Raw genomic sequence first — 23812 nt, 5'->3', positions numbered from 1 at the left:
GGCTCAAGAGAGGGATGCAGAGGCTCATGTGGGAACCGACCTGTGAGATTTATATTTATTTAATTTATATGAATTTATATTTACGTTAATTTATATACTTCGATAGCAATTTGTATAATGATAAGTGGACTGTATTTCTGCAATAATCTCAATCTCACAAATCGATCCTCTACACATTAGGGGGGTTTATTAAATTTATATATATATGCAGCCAATCAAACTACAGTAATAGCTACATACATTGATGAGGTTCCTTATCTTATAGTACAGCAGGTTAGTCCACCAGGTATAACTAGGGTGTAGACACCAAATTATCCTCTTTGAGGTAGCTTCCATATCACCCAGTAACTGGTGCACAAACTCTTCCTCGTCTTGACCTGTCAAAAGTGCGCTAGCTGTGAAGCCAGAATCCTATATATGACAAGTATTTCAGAGAAAACACTATACAGTACATGGAACATTAAAGACCTGGCTTAATTACCTTTAGTATGAGGCGATTTCGCGTTCTAACCGGCTAACCCTATATCCTGACATTAATGGCCATAAATGAATGATAAACGGGTTTCGGCTAGACACTTAACTTGTATTTGTAGACAGCGTGTTGACAATGGTACACCTTTGGGTTCCATAACACTACGTCCAAGTAAATTTAACAGGAGCCGAATTTGCTCCCGTGTGAGCCTCTGGTCTCAATAAACAACAATGGCTGCCCTCCTTCCTCCACTCTGACGCCTGGCTTACATTGTCCAGATTTCAGAACGTGATAGAAGGGTCACATTTACTCTACTTTAATATTGATAATTAAGTTAATTTATATAAGATGTTTTTATGATGGTAAAGTCCAAAGACTAATGTATTTAAGAATAATTCCCAGCAGAATAGCTGGTGAATTATAATAGTATGTGGTGATGATATCCCGTTTTCTTTAGATGGTAATTCCACTACAAGTTACGTTTTCTATGGGTAACTTGTTGGTAATACAGCAGCACTTATTATCTGTCTGTATGATATTAAATGGTGTCGGATTTTCCGACATAATTCCCCAGGGGGCTGCTCACGGGTCGAAGTCCTATTTAGAACAGACGAACACCGATACTCCTCCTTCGAATTATTTGATTAATTTGATGTTAGTAGTTAGTAATCACACATTTGTGCGTCTGTTCGTACAGGACGGATGTCCCGTACTAGAGTTGCAGGGGTTAGAAGTCTAATGCGATTTCATTTCCCTGTCAACTCTTGAAAGGCTAATATTCAAGCCTTATTACATATTATTTAACCCAGAAGACTGGATGTGATCAAGTACTACAGTCTAGTATGATTCAGGGACTGCAGTGAGATCAGTGACATAGATATAACTTGAAGTTTGTTCAGGTAACTGGTCACTGATATATAAACACTGAGGCCCATGGAATACATCTTGATTAAATAATAAATGTATCAAATCAGTCATCAGATTTATTGGGGTTTAATTTAGTTAATTGATTCAGAAGATTGAATAGCTCATCATTGAAGTAAAGTATGGTTCTGAGACTGCAGTGGGTTCAGTGACATTGGTCGCAGTGACTTGTAGCTTTTTTAGGCTACTGTTCACTGATTTGCCACTGAGGCCTCATGAACTCATCTCCAGCTTTATATGATGATACTAACATCAACCTCTGTTGGTATAGTCAGCTGTAATCTCCTTAGTATAATGCTACTGGAGAAATATAATCAGCTGACAAATTTAGGTTTCTACTGGTATTGTTTATCTGCAGGCATAGGTCTCCTCAGGCTTGATACTGGGCCTGAGAGTAATTTACCTCCTGCAGAGTTTAACATGGTTATACCCTGATATTTAGTAGGGCTACCGATGAATCGATGGCAATAGTCTGTCCCTACAAGGAGACCGAAGTCGTTGAGGTGATCAGACTTAATATTATCTGCCAATTTTATTCCTCTATTTCTCAGGAATTTGGCTGTTGCTCTCAGACCTTGAACTTGTAGGTCTACTGGTATTTTGTCCACCACAATGGCTTGTACTCGACAGACGTACCTGCCTAAACGTACTGATGGTTGTACCACCTGGTAGACTTGTGGTCCTGCATCTGTTACAAACCCTGAGATGTTGAATGACATCTGGGCTACAGGCCTTAATTGTAGTTCATCTGCCAGCTTTTTAGTGATATATGTTCTCTGAGATCCTTGGTCAAACAACCCACGGGTATGGACCTTGGCCCTCTTATTCAGGATGGTAATTTGGGCAGTAGGCAAAGTCGTATTACCTTTAGACTTTGCCGATTGGACACTCTTTGTTTGTTGCACCTTGCAGTACTGTACTGTGGTGGGAATGCTATCTTCCACCTTGGGGTTTGGAGACGTTGTTTTGGTGTCTCTGCACAATGCTGCATGGTGCTGACCTTTGTTACACCTATTACAGGTGTGTAATTGGGTATCACAGTCCTTGATGTTATGTTTCCTGAGGCACCTCGTGCAATGTTGCAAATCTTTGAGTCGCTCAACACGGGCGTCACTATCAGGAAAATTAGAGCAGTGGTACATTGAATGTTTCTCATTGCAGAACAAACATGTTCCATAGCTTCCTGTACCCTTTGGTGTCATGTTCTTGGATGACACAGTAACTATAGGCTTGGAGGGTTCCACTGCATATACGCCCACACTGCCACTGTTCCACTTTGGTGTTGAATTATATTGTCTAGATTGATTTGGAGTACCTTTGGTACTCTGTGGTTTACTATTATTGGTTTCTGAGGGTTTACTTGGTGGTTTTAATTTGTCATGTGTTCGTAATTGATGAACTACTGACTTTAAACCTTCAGATATTTCATTCATGGATAAGATGCTTTTATTGTAATGAGCACTCATTTGTCTCAATATGTCCCTAGGTATTTTCTCCTGGACAATTATTTTCAAGACCCACTCAGCCCCGTTTGTATCTGCTGTCAGGCTGAGGGCATTGATCAATGATTCTATCTCCAGCTTGAAGACTTGGAGTGAATCAGCTGAAGCCTCCGGTGGGGGTAAATGCAACAGCTCATGTACTAAATGTGATGTTCTTACTTCTGGATCAGCATAATTATCCTTGAGGAGTTTTACTGCCAGATCATAGCCGTCATTAGTTAATCTCAGATGGGCTACTACTGTTTTAGCCTCACCTGATAATTGGCCTTGCAAATAAGAGAATTTACTACTCTTTGGTAAAGATTGTTTTGAGTCTACAAGGTCAACGAATTTGTTCCAAAATTCGTCCCAATCTTCCTCATCCTTTCCTGAGAAAGTGGGTAAATTAATTGGAGGGAGTCGAGCTTCTGCTTGACTCGTATTAGATGCAACTGTTGTTGTTGTTGCTGTTGCCTTGTTCTGGGCAATTAATTTGACATAAGGCTGTAACGTGGCCTGAGTTTGATCTTCATAATTCGCAAGATCAACCATAATGTCGTCTATTTCAGTTTCTGATAAATTGGTGTTGGCAAGTTCAGCCACATATGTTGCTATTTGACATTTGATTTGCTCAAATTTACCTGCAGCTGCTTGATAATAGCTTTCCAGGTCAGCATAATCAACTTGAGATTGTTGTGACAAATCTTCACATTTCTTGATCTGTCTTGTTAAGTGGCCTTTAAGACCTGCAAGGGTTCTTTTCATTCTCCCTGCATTATCCATACTGGCTAGTTGGTGAAGCCTTGTGGGGCTTGTACTTGGGCTGCTCATAATACTGAACAAACACTAATGGTAGCCTAGGGTAAATTCTGAACTCACTAGGCAATAATCCTACCTCTACTAGAGGTTAGCACTTAAAATTAATACACATTATATATATATATACAATCATCCACACTAATGATTTGAGTGATAAACCAGTGTCACTGGAAGTACCTTTAGGTTAGCTCTTCTATATCACCCTAGGATGGTAGAGACACTAATTAATCACTCAAAGGTGTAATGATCATAAGTAAATTATTATATATACAACTCAACTCGAGTTGATAAAATTACACCCAAAATAGGGTCTGCACCATTCATTAATGGTGTTAGGTTATTCAATATAGTACAACTGACTATAGTAATAATGGGACTAGGATGAACGATAATAGTTCAACTAGTCAATGGTTAATATCCTACCCTGTTGTGGGTTGGCAATTAGTAAATATTATACTGTGATCACTAGTGCAATATATATTAAATAATTCTCTATTTTGGAGAAATAATATACACAATTATTGATAATAGCCTCTTAATTAGCCTCTATGAAACTTCTAATATTATCTAGAAGTATTAAATATTATTAGTGACCTCGCGAAATAAACTCCACAAAATTCGTAGATAATCTCTCGCGAAATGTAACACCACGAAATCCGTGAACAATCTCGCGACACAGTCACTAATTAGGCTGGCTTCTATATTAGCGCTGTCATTTCACGGAATAACACGCCACCAAATATCTGTGGGTGTGCATGAAACCGCTGACGAAGCTGAACTGGGCTGAGGGAGGCTCCTGAGCTCCCTCGAGGCTACGCTGCCGTCTATGACTGGCTGGCCTTTGTTTAAATAACACTGCACTAGTATATTTAATGAATCCACTGGTTAACTGGTTCATCCGGTACTAAGATGACCAAATGTGGGTTCATAGGACCAAATAATCCGTCATCCGGTTCGAAGGACCAAATAATGTGGGAACCGACCTGTGAGATTTATATTTATTTAATTTATATGAATTTATATTTACGTTAATTTATATACTTCGATAGCAATTTGTATAATGATAAGTGGACTGTATTTCTGCAATAATCTCAATCTCACAAATCGATCCTCTACACATTAGGGGGGTTTATTAAATTTATATATATATGCAGCCAATCAAACTACAGTAATAGCTACATACATTGATGAGGTTCCTTATCTTATAGTACAGCAGGTTAGTCCACCAGGTATAACTAGGGTGTAGACACCAAATTATCCTCTTTGAGGTAGCTTCCATATCACCCAGTAACTGGTGCACAAACTCTTCCTCGTCTTGACCTGTCAAAAGTGCGCTAGCTGTGAAGCCAGAATCCTATATATGACAAGTATTTCAGAGAAAACACTATACAGTACATGGAACATTAAAGACCTGGCTTAATTACCTTTAGTATGAGGCGATTTCGCGTTCTAACCGGCTAACCCTATATCCTGACATTAATGGCCATAAATGAATGATAAACGGGTTTCGGCTAGACACTTAACTTGTATTTGTAGACAGCGTGTTGACAATGGTACACCTTTGGGTTCCATAACACTACGTCCAAGTAAATTTAACAGGAGCCGAATTTGCTCCCGTGTGAGCCTCTGGTCTCAATAAACAACAATGGCTGCCCTCCTTCCTCCACTCTGACGCCTGGCTTACATTGTCCAGATTTCAGAACGTGATAGAAGGGTCACATTTACTCTACTTTAATATTGATAATTAAGTTAATTTATATAAGATGTTTTTATGATGGTAAAGTCCAAAGACTAATGTATTTAAGAATAATTCCCAGCAGAATAGCTGGTGAATTATAATAGTATGTGGTGATGATATCCCGTTTTCTTTAGATGGTAATTCCACTACAAGTTACGTTTTCTATGGGTAACTTGTTGGTAATACAGCAGCACTTATTATCTGTCTGTATGATATTAAATGGTGTCGGATTTTCCGACAGCTCAAGAGAGTGATGCAGAGGATCAGGAGAGGGAAGCAAAGGCTTAAGAGAGTGATGCAGAAGCTGAAGAGAGTGATGCAGAGGATCTAGAGAGTGATGCAGAGGCTTAAGCGAGTGATGCAGAGGCTCAAGAGAGTGATGCAGAGGATCAAGAGAGTGATGCAGAGGCTCGAGAGAGTGATGCAGAGGCTCAAGAGAGGGATTCAGAGGCTTAACAGAGTGATGCAGAGGCCTCAAGAGAGTGATGCATAGGCTCAAGAGAGTGATGCAAAGGACCAGGAGAGGGATGCAGATGCTGAAGAGAGTGATGCAGAGGCTGAAAAGAGTGTTGCAGAGGCTTAAGAGAGGGATGAAGAGGCTCAAGAGAGTGATCCAAAGGCTCAAGAGAGTGATGCAGAGGCTGAAGAGAGGGATGCAAAGGCTTAAGAGAGTTATGCAAAGGCTCAAGAGAGGGATGCAGAGGCTCATGAGAGGGATGCAGTAGTTCAAGAGAGGGATGCAGAGGCACAAGAGAGTGATGCAGAGGCTTAAGAGAGGGATGCAGAGGCTGAAGAGAGTGATGCAGAGGCTTAAGAGAGGGATGCAGAGGCTCCAGAGAGAGATGCAGAGGCTGAAGAGAGAGATGCAGAGGCATAGGAGAGTGACGCAGAGGCTAAAAAGAGTTATGCAGAGGCTCAAGAGACTGATGCAGGGGCTTACGAGAGTGATGCAGAGGGTCAAGAAAGTGATGCAGAGGCTCAAGAGAGTGATGCAAAGGCTTAAGAGAGTGATACAGAGGCTGAAGAGAGTGTTGCAGAGGCTTAAGAGATTTATGCAGAGGCTCAAGAGAGTGATGCAGAGGCTCAAGAGAGTGATGCAGAGGATCAAGAAAGTGATGCAAAGGCTCAAGAGAGTGATGCAAAGGCTTAAGAGAGGGATGCAAAGGCTCAAGAGAGTGATGCAGAGGCTCAAGAGAGTGATGCAGAGGCTCAAGAGAGTGATGTAGAGGCTCAAGAGAGAGATGCATAGGCTCAAGAGAGGGATGCACAGGCTTAAGAGAGTAATGCAGAGGCTCAAGTGAGTGATGCAGAGGCTTAAGAGAGGGATACCGAGGGTCAAGAGAGTGATGCAGAGGCTCAAGAGAGGGATGTAGAGGCTCAAGAGAGTGATGCAGAGGCTCAAGAGAGTGATGTAGAGGCCTAGGAGAATGATGCAGAGGCTCAAGAGAGGGATGCAGAGGCTGAAGAGAATGATGCAGATGCTCAAGAGAGGGATGCAGAGGCTCAAGAGAGCGATGCAGAGGCTGAAGAGAGAGATGCAGAGTCTTAAGAGAGTGATGCAGAGGCTAAAGAGAGTGATGCAGAGGCTCAAGAGAATGATGTAGAGGCTTATGAGAGGGATGCAGAGGCTCAAGAGAAGGATGCAGAGGCTCAAGAGAGTGATGCAGAGGATGAAGAGAGGGATGCAGGGGATTAAGATAGTGATGCAGAGACATAAGAGAGTGATGCAGAGGCTTAAGAGAGTGATGCAGAGGCTTAAGAGAGTGATGCAGAGGATCAGGAGAGGGAAGCAGAGGATTAAGAGAGTGATGCAGAGGCTTTAGAGAGTGATGCAGAGGCTTAAGAGAGTGATACAGAGGCTCAAGAGAGTGACGCAGAGGATCAAGAGAGTGATGCATCACTCGAGTGAGTGATGCAGAGGCTCAAGAGAGAGATTCAGAGGCTCAAGAGAGAGATTCAGAGGCTTAAGAGAGTGATGCAGAGGCTGAAGAGAGTGTTGCAGAGGCTCAAAAGAGGGATGCAGAGGCTCACGAGAGTGATGCAGAGTCTCAAGAGAGTTATGCAGAGGCTAAGGAGAGTGATGCAAAAGCTTACGAGAGTGATGCAAAGGCTCAAGAGAGGGATGCAGACGCTTAAGAGAGTGATGCAAAGGCTCAAGAGAGGGATGCAGAGGCTCATGAGAGGGATGCAGGAGTTCATGAGAGGGATGCAGAGGCTCAAGAAAGGGATGCAGAGGCTCAAAATAGGGATGCAAAGGCTTAAGAGGGTGATGCAGAGGCTCAAGAGAGTGATGCAGAGGCTAAAGAGAAGGATGCAGAGGCTCAAGAGAGTGATGCAGAGGATCAAGAGAGGGAACTAAAGGCTTAAGAGAGAGATGCAGAAGCTGAAGAGAGTGATCCAGAGGCTCTAGAAAGTGATGCAGAGGCTTAAGAGAGTGATGCAGAGGCTCAAGAGAGTGATGCAGAGGATCAAGGGAGTGATGCAGAGGCTCGAGAGAGTGATACAGAGGCTCAAGAGAGGGATTCAGAGGCTTAACAGAGTGATGCAGAGGCCTCAAGAGAGTGATGCAGAGGCTCAAGAGAGTGATGCAGAGGATCAGGAGAGGGATGCAGAGGCTGAAGAGTGTTGCAGAGGATTAAAAGAGGGATGCAGAGGCTCAAGAGAGGGATGTAGAGGCTCAAGAGAGTGATGCAGAGGCTCGAGAGAGTGATGCAGAGGCGGAAGAGAGAGATGCAGAGCCTTAAGAGATTGATGCAGTGGTTCAAGAAAGTGATGCAGAGGCACAAGGGAATGATGTAGAGGCTTAAGAGAGGGATGCAGAGGCTCAAGAGAATGATGCAGGGGCTCAAGAGAATGATGCAGAGGCTTAACAAAGGGATGGAGAGGATCAAGAGAGTGATGCAGACGCTTAGGAGAGGAATGCAGAGGCTGAAGAGAATGATGCAGAGGCTTAAGAGAGGGATGCAGAGGCTGAAGAGAATGATGCAGAGGCTTAAGAGAGGGATGCAGAGGCTGAAGAGAGGGATGCAGAGGCTCAAGAGAGTGATGCAGAGGCTTAAGAGAGGGATGCAGAGGCTGAAGAGAATGATGCAGAGGCTTAAAAGAGTGATTCAGAGGCTCAGGAGAGTGATGCAGAGGCTCAAGAGAGTGATGCAGAGTGTGAAGAGAATGATGCAGAGGCTTAAGAGAGTGATGCAGAGGCTCAGGAGAATGATGCAGAGGCTTAAGAGAGGGATGAAGAGACTCAAGAGAGTGATGCAGAGGCTGAAGAGAGGGATACAGAGGCTTAAGAGAGTGATGCAAAGGCTCAAGAGAGGGATGCAGAGGCTCATGAGAGAGATGCAGGAGTTCAAGAGAGGGATGCACAGGCTCAAGAGAGTGATGCAGAGGCTTAAGAAAGTGATGCAGAGGCTCTAAATAGGGATGCAGAGGCTTAAGAGGGTGATGCAGAGGCTCAAGAGAGGGATGCAGAGGCTCAAGAGAGTGATGCAGAGGATCAGGAGAGGGAAGCAAAGGCTTACGAGAGTGATGCAGAAGCTGAAGAGAGTGATGCAGAGGCTCTAGTGATTGATGCAGAGGCTTAAGCGAGTGATGCAGAGGCTCAAGAGAGTGATGCAGAGGATCAAGAGAGCGATGCAGAGGCTCGAGAGAGTGATGCAGAGGCTCAAGAGAGGGAATCAGAGTCTTAACAGAGTGATGCAGAGGCCTCAAGAGAGTGATGCATAGGCTCAAAAGAGAGAAGCAGAGGAAAATGAGAGGGATGCAGAGGCTTAAGAGAGTGATGCAGAGGCTGAAAAGAGTGTTGCAGAGGCTTAAGGGTGGGATGCAGAGGCTCAAGAGAGGGATGTAGAGGCTCGAGAAAGTGATGCAGAGGCTTAAGAGAGAGATGCAAAGCATTAAGAGATTGATGCAGAGGTTCAAGAGAGTGATGCAGAGGCAGAAGGGAATGATGTAGAGGCTTAAGAGAGGGATGCAGAGGCTCAAGAGAATGATGCAGGGGGCTCAAGAGAATGATGCAGAGGCTTAAGAGAGGGATGCAGAGGATCAAGAGAGTGATGCAGACGCGTAGGAGAGGAATGCAGAGGCTGAAGAGAATGGTGCAGAGGCTTAAGAGAGGGATGCAGAGGCTCAAGAGAGTGATACAGAGGCTCAAGAGAGTGATGCAGAGGCTCAAGAGAGTGATGCAGAGGCTCAAGAGAGTGATGCAGAGGCTCAAGAGAGTGATGCAGATGCTCAAGAGAGTGATGCATAGGCTTAAAAGAGTGATGCAGAGGCTCAGGTGAGTGATGCAGAGGCTCAAGAGAGAGATGCAGTGGCTCAGGAGAGTGATTCAGAGGCTTAGGAGAATAATGCAGAGGCTGAAGAGAGAGATGCAGAGGCTTAAGAGAGTGATGCAGAGGCTCAAAAAAGTGATGCAGAGGCTCAAGAGAATGATGTAGATGTTTAAGAGAGGGATGCATAGGCTCAAGAGGATGATGCAGAAGCTCAAGAGAGTGATGCAGAGGATGAAGAGATGGATGCAGAGGCTCAAGAGTGTGATGCAGAGGCTCAAGAGTGTGATGCAGAGAATCAAGAGAGTGATGCAGAGGCTCGAGAGAGTGATGCAGAGGCTCAAGAGAGGGATTCAGAGGCTTAACAGAGTGATGCAGAGGCTCAAGAGAGTGATGCAGAGGCTCAAGAGAGTGATACAGAGGATCAGGAGAGGGATGCAGAGGCTTAAGAGAGTGATGCATAAGCTGAAGAGAGTGTTGCAGAGGCTTAAGAGAGGGATGCAGAGGCTCAAGAGAGGGATGTAGAGGCTCAAGAGAGTGATGCAGAGGATGAAGAGAGTGATGCAGAGGCTCAAGAGAGGAATGCAGAGGCTCAAGAGAGTGATGCAAAGGCTCAAGAGAGTGATGCAGAGGCTTAAAAGAGGGATGCAGAGGCTCAAGAGAGGGATGTAGAGGCTCAAGAGATTGATGCAGAGGTTCAAGAGAGTGATGCAGAGGCACAAGGGAATGATGTAGAGGCTTAGGAGAGGGAGGCAGAGGCTCAAGATTAGCTCGGATTAGAGCGGTTTTACGTGTACATCTTCCATCAGTAATATAAACGTCAGGAACGTCAGGAAAATCAGGAACATTTTAGTTATTTCTAATGAAAACTCATTGATTTTTATCATTTGTGTTGGAAACAACATTGTCATATGTCTTTTCTTGGATCTAAATAATACGAAACCTCGCTCTATGATTTGAAGTTAAAATCCTCAAATAGTGACTTTTTTCACGTTTTTCATGTAGTGTGATTTTACGTAAATATATTCGTTTTTACCAATATTTCGATACTGCTTCATGTTTTCTCACGATATATGATTTGGCCGTCATATCTCAGAATTTCGCAAATTTTGCATTTTTTGCAAGTTTCTTGCATTTTGTTTTATACTAAAAATCATCAAATTTAGCAATATTTTGACGTTTATCATCCCGTTTTCCTCTATGTGATTTAAACAAAATATCATCGAATTAGGCAATATTTTGCCGTTTTTCCACGTTTTTGTGAATTTTCAATTTATGGGTTTTCATTATATATACGATAAAAATGATGCAAACACATAATTGATTAGATAATAACCTTAAATACTTCATTTTCAATCATCTATTTGTTTCTCGTTAAAATATTGAGTAAGATATTGAAAAAGGGAGAAGTTTGTTTTTTATTGCATATATCGACGTTTCACCCGAAATAGAGTGGTTTTACGTGTACATCTTCCATCGGTAATATAAACGGAAAATCAGGAACATTTTACTTAATTCTAATTAAAACACATTGATTTTTATCGTTTGTATCGGGAACAACATTGTCATATGTTTTTTCTTGGATCTAAATAATACGAAACCTCGCTCTTTGTTTCGTAGTTAAAATCCTCAAATTTGGTATAATAGTGACTTTTTTCACGTTTTTCATGTTGTTTGATATTACGTAAATATATTCATTTTTAACAATATTTCGATACTATTTCATGTAGTATCACGATATGTGATTTGGCCTTCATATCTCAGAATTTCGCAAACTTTGCATTTTTAAGCAAGTTTCTTGCATTTTGTTTTGTTCTAAAAATCATCGAATTTATCAATATTTTGACGTTGATCATCCCCTTTTCCTCTATGTGATTTAAACAAAATATCATCGAATTAGGCAATATTTGGCCGATTTTCCACATTTTGTGAATTTTCAGTTTATTGGTATTAATTAAATTAATATACGATAAAAATGATGCAAACACATAATTGACTAGATAATAACCTTAAATACTTCATTTTCAATCATCTATTTGTTTCTCGTTAAAATACTGAGTAAGATATTGAAAAGGGGAGAAGTTTGTTTTTTATTGAATATATCGACGTTTCAGCCGGAATAGAGCGGTTTTACGTGTACATCTTCCATCGGTAATATAAACGGAAAATCAGGAACATTTTAGTTATTTCTAATGAAAACTCATTGATTTTTATCATTTGTAATGGAAACAAGATTGTCATATGTCTTTTCTTGGATCTTCTTAATACGAAACCTCGCTCTATGATTTGAAGTTAAAATCCTCAAATATGGTAAAATAGTGACTTTTTTTCACGTTTTTATGTAGTGTGATTTTCGTAAATATATTCATTTTTACCAATATTTCGATACTGCTTCATGTTTTCTCACGATATGTGATTTGGCCGTCATATCTCAGAATTTCGCAAACTTTGCATTTTTAAGCAAGTTTCTTGCATTTTGTTTTGTACTAAAAATCATCGAATTTAGCAATATTTTGACGTTTATCATTCCCTTTTCCTTTATGTGATTTAAACAAAATATCACCGAATTAGGCAATATTTTGCCGTTTTACTACGTTTTTGTGAATTTTCAGTTTATTGATATTAATTCATTAAATATACGATAAAAATGATGCAAACACATAATTGATTAGATAATTACCTTAAACACTTCATTTTCAATCATCTATTTGTTTCTCGTTAAAATACTGAGTAAGATATTGAAAAGGGAAGGAGTTCGGTTTTCATTGCATATATCGACGTTTCAGCCGGAATAGAGTGGTTTTACGTGTACATCTTCCATCGGTAATATAAACGGAAAATCAGGAATATTTTAGTTAATTCTAATGAAAACGCATTGGTTTTTATCATTTGTATCGGAAACAACATTGTCATAGGTCTTTTCTTGGATCTAAACAATACGAAACCTCGCTCTATGATTTGAAGTTAAAATCCTCAAATTTGGTATAATCGTGACTTTTTTACGTTTTTCATGTAGTTTAATATTACGTAAATATATTCATTTTTACCAATACTTCGATGCTATTTCATGCAGTATCACGATATAGGATTTGGCCTTCAAATTTCAGAATTTCGCAAAATATTGCGTTAAAGCAAGTTTTCTTGCATTTTGTTTCGTACTAAAAATCATCGAATTTAGCAATATTTTGACGTTGATCATCCCCTTTTCCTTTGTGTGATTTAAACAAAATATCCTCGAATTAGGCAATATTTTGCCGTTTTTCCACGTTTTTGTGAATTTTCAGTTTATTGGTATTAATTCATTAAATATACGATAAAAATGATACAAACAAATAACTGATTAGAAATTAACCTTAAATACTTCATTTTCAATCAACTATTTGTTTCTCGTTAAAATACAGAGTAAGATATTAAAAAGGGGAGAAGTTCTGCTTTATTACATATATCGACGTTTCAGCCGGATAAGAGCTGTTTTACGTGTACATCTTCCATCGGTAATATAAACGGAAAATCAGGAACATTTTAGTTAATTCTAATGAAAAGTTATAGATATTTATCATTTGTAATGGAAACAACATTGTCATATGTCATTTCTTGAATCTTCTTAATACGAAACCTCGCTCTATGATTTGAAGTTAAAATCCTCAAATATGGTAAAATAGTGACTTTTTTCACGTTTTTCATGTATTGTGATTTTCCGTAAATATATTCATTTTTACCAATATTTCGATACTACTTCATGTTTTCTCACGATATGTGATTTGGCCGTCATATTTCAGAATTTCGCAAACTTTAAATTTTTAAGCAAGTTTCTTGCATTTTGTTTTGTACTAAAAATCATCGAATTTAGCAATATTTTGACCTTTATCATTCCCTTTTCCTTTTTGTGATTTAAACAAAATATCATCGAATTAGGCAATATTTAGCCATTTTTCCAAGTTTTTGTGAATTTTCAGTTTATTGGTGTTAATTCATTATATATACGATAAAAATGATGCAAACACATAATTGATTAGATAATAGCCTTAAATACTTCATTTTCAATCACCTATTTGTTTTTCGGTAAAATACTTAGTAAGATATTGAAAAGGGGAGAAGTTCGGTTTTTATTGCATATATCGACGTTTCAACCGGAATAGAGCGGTTTTACGTGTACATCTTCCATCGGTAATATAAACGAAAAATCAGGAACATTTTAAGTACTTCTAATGAAAACACATTGATTTTTATCATTTGTATTGGAAACAACATTGTATGTCTTTTCTTGGATCTAAACAATACGAAACCTCGCTTTATGATTCGTAGGTAAAATCCTCAAATTTGGTATAATAGTGATTTTTTTCACATTTTTCATGTAGTTTGATATTACGTAAATATGTTCATTTTTACCAATACCTCGATACTATTTCATGCAGTATCACGATATGTGATTTGGCCTTCAAATTTCAGAATTTCGCAAAATATTGCATTAAAGCAAGTTTTCTTGCATTTTATTTCATACTAAAAATCATCGAATTCAGCAATATTTTGACGTTTACCATCCCCTTTTCCTATGTGTGATTTAAACAAAATATCATCGAATTAGGAAATATTTAGCCGTTTTTCCACGTTTTTGTGAATTTTCAGTTTATTGGTGTTAATTCATTATACATACGATATAAATGATGCAAACACATAATTGATTAGATAATAGCCTTAAATACTTCATTTTCAATCAACTATTTGTTTCTCGTTAAAATACAGAGTAAGATATTGAAAAGAGGAGAAGTTCTGTTTTTATTGCATATATCGACGTTGCAGCCGGATTAGAGCGGTTTTACGTATACATCTTCCATCGGTAATATAAACGGAAAATCAGGAACATTTTAGTTAATTCTAATGAAAACTCATTGATTTCTATCACTTGTATTGGAAACAAACATTGTCATATGTCATTTCTTGGATCTTCTTAATACGAAACCTCGCTCTATGATATGAAGTTAAAATCCTCAAATATGGTAAAATAGTGACTTTTTTCACGTTTTTCATGTAATGTGATTTTACGTAAATATATGCATTTTTACCAATATTTCGATACTACTTCATGTTTTCTCACGATATGTGATTTGGTCGTCATAGCTCAGAATTTCGCAAACTTTGCATTTTTAAGCAAGTTTCTTGCATTTTGTTTTGTACTATAAATCTTAGAATTAAGCAATATTTTGACGTTTATCATCCCCTTTTCCTATGTGTGATATAAACAAAATATCATCGAATTAGGCAATATTTTACCGTTTTTCCACGTTTTTGTGAATTTTCATTTTATTCGTATTAATTCATTATATATACGATAAAAATGATACAAACAATAACTGATTAGAAATTAACCTTAAATACTTCATTTTCAATCAACTATTTGTTTCTCGTTAAAATACAAGTAAGATATTAAAAAGGGGAGAAGTTCTGTTTTTTGCATAAATCGACGTTTCAGCCTAATTAGAGCGGTTTTACGTGTACATCTTCCATCGGTAATATAAACGGAAAATCAGGAACATTTTAGTTAATTCTAATGAAAAGTCATTGATATTTATCATTTGTAATGGAAACAACATTGTCATATGTCTTTTCTTGAATCTTCTTAATACGAGTTAATACTTAATACTTAATCCTCGCTCTATGATTTGAAGTTAAAATCCTCAAATATGGTAAAATAGTTACTTTCTTCACGTTTTTCATGTATTGTGATTTTCCGTAAATATATTCATTTTTACCAATATTTCGATACTACTTCATGTTTTCTCACGATATGTGATTTGGTCGTAATAGCTCAGAATTTCGCAAACTTTGCATTTTTAAGCAAGTTTCTTGCATTTTGTTTTGTACTAAAAATCTTCGAATATAGCAATATTTTGACGTTTATCATTCCCTTTTCCTTTTTGTGATTTAAACAAAATATCATCGAATTAGGCAATATTTAGCCGTTTTTCCACGTTTTTGTGAATTTTCAGTTTATTGGTGTTAATTCATTATATATATGATAAAAATGATGCAAACACATAATTGATTAGATAATAGCCTTAAATACTTCATTTTCAATCACCTATTTGTTTCTCGTTAAAATACTTAGTAAGATATTGAAAAGGGGAGAAGTTCGGTATTTATTGCATATATCGACGTTTCAACCGGAATAGAGCGGTTTTACGTGTACATCTTCCATCGGTAATATAAACGAAAAATCAGGAACATTTTAAGTAATTCTAATGAAAACACATTGATTTTCATGATTTGTATTGGAAACAACATTGTCATATGTCTTTTCTTGGATCTAAACAATACGAAACCTCGCTTTATGATTCGTAGTTAAAATCCTCAAATTTGCTATAATAGTGATTTTTATCACGTTTTTCATGTAGTTTGATATTAGGTAAATATGTTCATTTTTACCAATACTTCGATACTATTTCATCCAGAGTAAGTTTCTTGCATTTTGTTTTGTACTAAAAATCTTCGAATTTAGCAATATTTTGACGTTTATCATCCCCTTTTCTTTTGTGTGATTTAAACAAAATATCATCGAATTAGGCAATATTTTGCCGTTTTTCCACGTTTTTGTGAATTTTCAGTTTATTGGTATTAATTCATTAAATATACGATAAAAATGATACAAACACATAACTGACTAAAAATTAACGTTAAATACTTCATTTTCAATCAACTATTTGTTTCTCGTTAAAATACAGAGTAAGATGTTGAAAAGGGGAGAAGTTCTGTTTTTATTGCATATATCGACGTTTCAACCGGATTAGAGCGGTTTTACGTGTACATCTTCCATCGGTAATATAAACGGAACATCAGGAACATTTTAGTTAATTCTAATGAAAACTCATTGACTTTTATCATTTGTATTGGAAACAACATTGTCATATGTCTTTTCTTGGATCTGAACAATATGAAACCTCGCTTTATGATTCGTAGTTAAAATCCTAAATTTTGGTATAATAGTGATTTTTTTCACGTTTTTCATGTAGTTTGATATTACGTAAATATGTTCATTTTTACCAATATTTCGATACTACTTCATGTTTTTTCACGACATGTGATTTGGCCTTCATATCTCAGAATTTCGCAAACTTTGCATTTTTAAGCAAGTTTCTTGCATTTTGTTTTGTACTAAAAACCTTTGAATTTAGCAATATTTTGACGTTTATCATCCCCTTTTCCTATGTGTGATATTAACAAAATATCATCGAATTAGGCAATATTTTGCCGTTTTTCCACGTTTTTGAGAATTTTCATTTTATTGGTATTAATTCATTATATATACGATAAAAATGATACAAACACATAACTGATTAGAAATTAACCTTAAATACTTCATTTTCAATCAACTATTTGTTTCTCGTTAAAACACAGAGTAAGATGTTGAAAAGGGGAAAAGTTCTGTTTTTATTGCATATATCGACGTTTCAGCCGGATTAGAGCGGTTTTACGTGTACATCTTCCATCGGTAATATAAACGGAACATCAGGAACATTTTAGTTAATTCTAATGAAAACTCATTGATTTTTATCATTTGTATTGGAAACAACATTGTCATATGTCTTTTCTTGGATCTAAACAATGCGAAACCTCGCTTTATGATTCTTAAGTAAAATCCTCAAATTTGGTATAATAGTGATTTTTTTCACGTTTTTCATGTAGTTTGATATTACGTAAATATGTTCATTTTAACCAATACCTCGATACTATTTCATGCAGTATCACGATATGTGATTTGGCCTTCAAATTTCAAAATTTCGCAAAATATTGCGTTAAAGCAAGTTTTCTTGCATTTTGTTTCGTACTAAAAATCATCGAATTTAGCAATATTTTGACTTTATCATCCACTTTTCCTCTATGTGATTTAAACAAAATATCATCGAATTAGGCAATATTTTGCCGTTTTTCCACGTTTTTGTGAATTTTTATTTTATTGGTATTAATTCATTATATATACGATAAAAATGATACAAACACATAACTGATTAGAAATTAACCTTAAATACTTCATTTTCAATCAACTATTTGTTTCTCGTTAAAACACAGAGTAAGATGTTGAAAAGGGGAAAAGTTCTGTTTTTATTGCATATATCGACGTTTCAGCCGCATTAGAGCGGTTTTACGTGTACATCTTCCATCGGTAATATAAACGGAACATCAGGAACATTTTAGTTAATTCTAATGAAAACTCATTGATTTTTATCATTTGTATTGGAAACAACATTGTCATATGTCTTTTCTTGGATCTAAATAATACGAAACCTCGCTTTATGATTCGTAGGTAAAATCCTCAAATTTGGTATAATAGTGATTTTTTTCACATTTTTCATGTAGTTTGATGTTACGTAAATATGTTCATTTTTACCAATACCTCGATACTATTTCATGCAGTATCACGATATGTGATTTGGCCTTCAAATTTCAGAATTTCGCAAAATATTGCGTTAAAGCAAGTTTTCTTGCATTTTGTTTCATACTAAAAATCATCGAATTTAGCAATATTTTGACGTTTATCATCCACTTGTCCTCTATGTGATTTAAACAAAATATCATCGAATTAGGCAAATTTTGCCGTTTTTCCACGTTCTTGTGAATTTTCAGTTTATTGGTATTAATTCATTAAATATACGATAAAAATGATGCAGACACATAATTGATTAGAAATTAACCTTTAATACTTCATTTTCAATCAACTATATGTTTCTCGTTAAAATACAGAGTATGATATTGAAAAGAGGAGAAGTTCTGTTTTTATTGCATATATCGACGTTTCAGCCGGATTAGAGCGGTTTTACGTGTACATCTTCCATCGGTAATATAAACGGAAAATCAGGAACATTTTAGTTAATTCTAATGAAAACTCATTAATTTTTATCATTTGTATTGTAAACAACATTGTCATATGTCTTTTCTTGGATCTAAACAATACGAAACCTCGCTCTATGATTCGTAGGTAAAATCCTCAAATTTGGTATAATAGTGATTTTTTTCACGTTTTTCATAGTTTGATATTACGTAAATATGTTCATTTTTACCAATACCTCGATACTATTTCATCCAGAGTAAGTTTCTTGCATTTTGTTTTGTACTAAAAATCTTCGAATTTAGCAATATTTTGACGTTTATCATCCCCTTTTCCTTTGTGTGATTTAAACAAAATATCATCGAATTAGGCAATATTTGGCCGTTTTTCCACGTTTTTGTGAATTTTCAGTTTATTGGTATTAATTCATTAAATATACGATAAAAATGATACAAACACATAACTGACTAAAAACTAACGTTAAATACTTCATTTTCAATCAACTATTTGTTTCTCGTTAAAATACAGAGTAAGATGTTGAAAAGGGGAGAAGTTCGGTTTTTATTGCATATATCGACGTTTCAACCGGATTAGAGCGGTTTTACGTGTACATCTTCCATCGGTAATATAAACGGAACATCAGGAACATTTTAGTTAATTCTAATGAAAACTCATTGACTTTTATCATTTGTATTGGAAACAACATTGTCATATGTCTTTTCTTGGATCTGAACAATACGAAACCTCGCTTTATGATTCGTAGTTAAAATCCTAAATTTTGGTATAATAGTGATTTTTTTCACGTTTTTCATGTAGTTTGATATTACGTAAATATGTTCATTTTTACCAATATTTCGATACTACTTCATGTTTTTTCACGACATGTGATTTGGCCTTCATATCTCAGAATTTCGCAAACTTTGCATTTTTAAGCAAGTTTTTTGCATTTTGTTTTGTACTAAAAACCTTCGAATTTAGCAATATTTTGACGTTTATCATCCCCTTTTCCTATGTGTGATATTAACAAAATATCATCGAATTAGGCAATATTTTGCCGTTTTTCCACGTTTTTGAGAATTTTCATTTTATTGGTATTAATTCATTATATATACGATAAAAATGATACAAACACATAACTGATTAGATATTAACCTTAAATATTTAATTTTCAATCAACTATTTGTTTCTCGTTAAAATAAAGAGTAAGATGTTGAAAGGGGAGAAGTTCTGTTTTTATTGCATATATCGACGTTTCAGCCGGATTAGAGCGGTTTTACGTGTACATCTTCCATCGGTAATATAAACGGAACATCAGGAACATTTTAGTTAATTCTAATGAAAACTCATTGATTTTTATCATTTGTATTGGAAACAACATTGTCATATGTCTTTTCTTGGATCTAAACAATACGAAACCTCGCTTTATGATTCTTAAGTAAAATCCTCAAATTTGGTATAATAGTGATTTTTTTCACGTTTTTCATGTAGTTTGATATTACGTAAATATGTTCATTTTTACCAATACCTCGATACTATTTCATGCAGTATCACGATATGTGATTTGGCCTTCAAATTTCAAAATTTTGCAAAATATTGCGTTAAAGCAAGTTTTCTTGCATTTTGTTTCATACAAAAAATCATCGAATTTAGCAATATTTGACGTTTATCATCAACTTGTCCTCTATGTGATTTAAACAAAATATCATCGAATTAGGCAAATTTTGCCGTTTTTCCGCGTTCTTGTGAATTTTCAGTTTATTGGTATTAATTCATTATATATACGATAAAAATGATGCAGACACATAATTGATTAGAAATTAACCTAAAATACTTCATTTTCAATCAACTATTTGTTTCTCGTTAAAATACAGAGTATGATATTGAAAAGAGAAGTTCTGTTTTTATTGCATATATCGACGTTTCAGCCGGATTAGAGCGGTTTTACGTGTACATCTTCCATTGGTAATATAAACGGAAAATCAGGAACATTTTAGTTAATTCTAATGAAAGCTCATTGATTTCTATCACTTGTATTGGAAACAACATTGTCATATGTCTTTTCTTGGATCTTCTTAATACGAAACCTCGCTCTATGATTTGAAGTTAAAATCCTCAAATATGGTAAAATAGGGACTTTTTTCATATTTTTCATGTAATGTGATTTTACGTAAATATGTTCATTTTTACCAATATTTCGATACTACTTCATGTTTTCTCACGATATGTGATTTGGTCGTCATAGCTCAGAATTTCGCAAACTTTGCATTTTTAAGCAAGTTTCTTGCATTTTGTTTTGTACTAAAAATCATCGAATTTAGCAATATTTTGACGTTTATCATCCCCTTTTTCTTTGTGTGATTTAAACAAAATATCACCGAATTAGGCAATATTTTGCCGTTTTTCCACGTTTTTGTGAATTTTCAGTTTATTGGTATTAATTCATTAAATATACGATAAAAATGATACAAACACATAACTGACTAAAAATTAACGTTAAATACTTCATTTTCAATCAACTATTTGTTTCTCGTTAAAATACAGAGTAAGATGTTAAAAAGGGGAGAAGTTCTGTTTTTATTGCATATATCGACGTTTCAACCGGATTAGAGCGGTTTTACGTGTACATCTTCCATCGGTAATATTAACGGATCATCAGGAACATTTTAGTTAATTCTAATGAAAAATCATTGATTTTTATCATTTGTATTGGAAACAACATTGTCATATGCCTTTTCTTGGATCTAAACAATACGAAACCTCGCTTTTTGATTCGTAGTTAAAATCCTCAAATTTGGTATAATAGTGATTTTTTTCACGTTTTTCATGTAGTTTGATATTACGTAAATATGCTAATTTTTACCAATATTTCGATACTACTTCATGTTTTTTCACGATATGTGATTTGGCCGTCATATCTCAGAATTTCGCAAACTTTGCATTTTTAAGCAAGTTTTTTGCATTTTGTTTTGTACTAAAAATTTTCGAATTTAGCAATATTTTGACGTTTATCATCCCCTTTTCCTGTGTGATTTAAACAAAATATCATCGAATTAGGCAATATTTTGCCGTTTTTCCACGTTTTTGTGAATTTTCAGTTTATTGGTATTAATTCATTAAATATACGAAAAAATGATACAAACACATAACTGATTAGAAATTAACCTTAAATACTTCATTTTCAATCAACTATTTGTTTCTCGTTAAAATACAGAGTAAGATATTGAAAAGGGGAGAAGTTCTGCGTTATTACATATATCGACGTTTCAGCCGGATAAGAGCAGTTTTACGTGTACATCTTCCATCGGTAATATAAACGGAAAATCAGGAACATTTTAGTTAATTCTAATGAAAAGTCATTGATATTTATCATTTGTAATGGAAACAACAATGTCATATGTCTTTTCTTGAATCTTCTTAATAGGAAACCTTGCTCCATGATTTGAAGTTAAAATCCACAAATATGGTAAAATAGTGACTTTTTTCACGTTTTTCATGTATTGTGATTTTCCGTAAATATATTCATTTTTACCAATATCTCGATACTACTTCATGTTTTCTCACGATATGTGATTTGGCCGTCATATTTCAGAATTTCGCAAACTTTGCATTTTTAAGCAAGTTTCTTGCATTTTGTTTTGTACTAAAAATCATCGAATTTAGCAATATTTTGACGTTTATCATCCCCTTTTCCTTTTTGTGATTTAAACAAAATATCATCGAATTAGGCAATATTTAGCCGTTTTTCCACGTTTTTGTGAATTTTCAGTTTATTGGTGTTAATTCATTATATATACGATAAAAAAGATGCAAACACATAATTGATTAGATAATAGCCTTAAATACTTCATTTTCAATCACCTACTTGTTTCTCGTTAAAATACTTAGTAAGATATTGAAAAGGGGAGAAATTCGGTTTTTATTGCATATATCGACGTTTCAACCGGAATAGAGCGGTTTTACGTGTACATCTTCCATCGGTAATATAAACGAAAAATCAGGAACATTTTAAGTAATTCTAATGAAAACACATTGATTTTTATCATTTGTATTGGAAACAACATTGTCATATGTCTTTTCTTGGATCTAAACAATACGAAACCTCGCTCTATGATTCGTAGTTAAAATCCTAAAATTTGCTATAATAGTGATTTTTTTCACGTTTTTCATGTAGTTTGATATTACGTAAATATGTTCATTTTTACCAATACTTCGATGCTATTTCATGCAGTATCACGATATGTGATTTGGCCTTCAAATTTTAGAATTTCACAAAATATTGCGTTAAAGCAAGTTTTCTTGCATTTTGTTTCGTACTAAAAATCATCGAATTTAGCAATATTTTGACATTTATCATCCACTTTTCCTCTATGTGATTTAAACAAAATATCATCGAATTAGGCAATATTTTGCCGTTTTTCCACGTTTTTGTGAATTGTTAGTTTATTGGTATTAATTCATTAAATATACGATAAAAATGATGCAGACACATAATTGATTAGAAATTAACCTTAAATACTTCATTTTCAATCAATTATTTGTTTCTCGTTAAAATACAGAGTAAGATATTGAAAAGAAGAGAAGTTCTGTTTTTATTACATATATCGACGTTTCAGCCGGATTAGAGCGGTTTTACGTGTACATCTTCCATCGGTAATATAAACGGAAAATCAGGAACATTTTAGTTAATTCTAATGAAAACTCATTGATTTCTATCACTTGTATTGGAAACAACATTGTCATATGTCTTTTCTTGGATCTTCTTAATACGAAACCTCGCTCTATGATTTGAAGTTAAAATCCTCAAATATGGTAAAATAGTGACTTTTTTCACGTTTTTCATGTAGTGTGATTTACGTAAATATTTTCATTTTTACCAATATTTCGATACTACTTCATGTTTTCTCACGATATGTCATTTGGTCGTCATAGCTCAGAATTTCGCAAACTTTGCATTTTTAAGCAAGTTTCTTGCATTTTGTTTTGTACTAAAAATCTTCGAATTTAGCAATATTTTGACGTTTATCATCCCCTTTTCCTTTGTGTGATTTAAACAAAATATCATCGAATTAGGCAATATTTTGCCGTTTTTCCACGTTTTTGTGAATTTTCAGTTTATTGGTATTAATTCATTAAATATACGATAAAAATGATACAAACACATAACTGACTAAAAATTAACGTTAAATACTTCATTTTCAATCAACTATTTGTTTCTCGTTAAAATACAGAGTAAGATGTTGAAACGGGGAGAAGTTCTGTTTTTATTGCATATATCGACGTTTCAAC

The sequence above is a fragment of the Procambarus clarkii genome, chromosome 62, assembly GCF_040958095.1.
Source record: "Procambarus clarkii isolate CNS0578487 chromosome 62, FALCON_Pclarkii_2.0, whole genome shotgun sequence".
Lineage (NCBI taxonomy): Eukaryota > Metazoa > Arthropoda > Malacostraca > Decapoda > Cambaridae > Procambarus > Procambarus clarkii.
The sequence above is the reverse complement of the archived record's forward strand: the minus strand, read 5'-3'. Positions refer to the sequence as shown.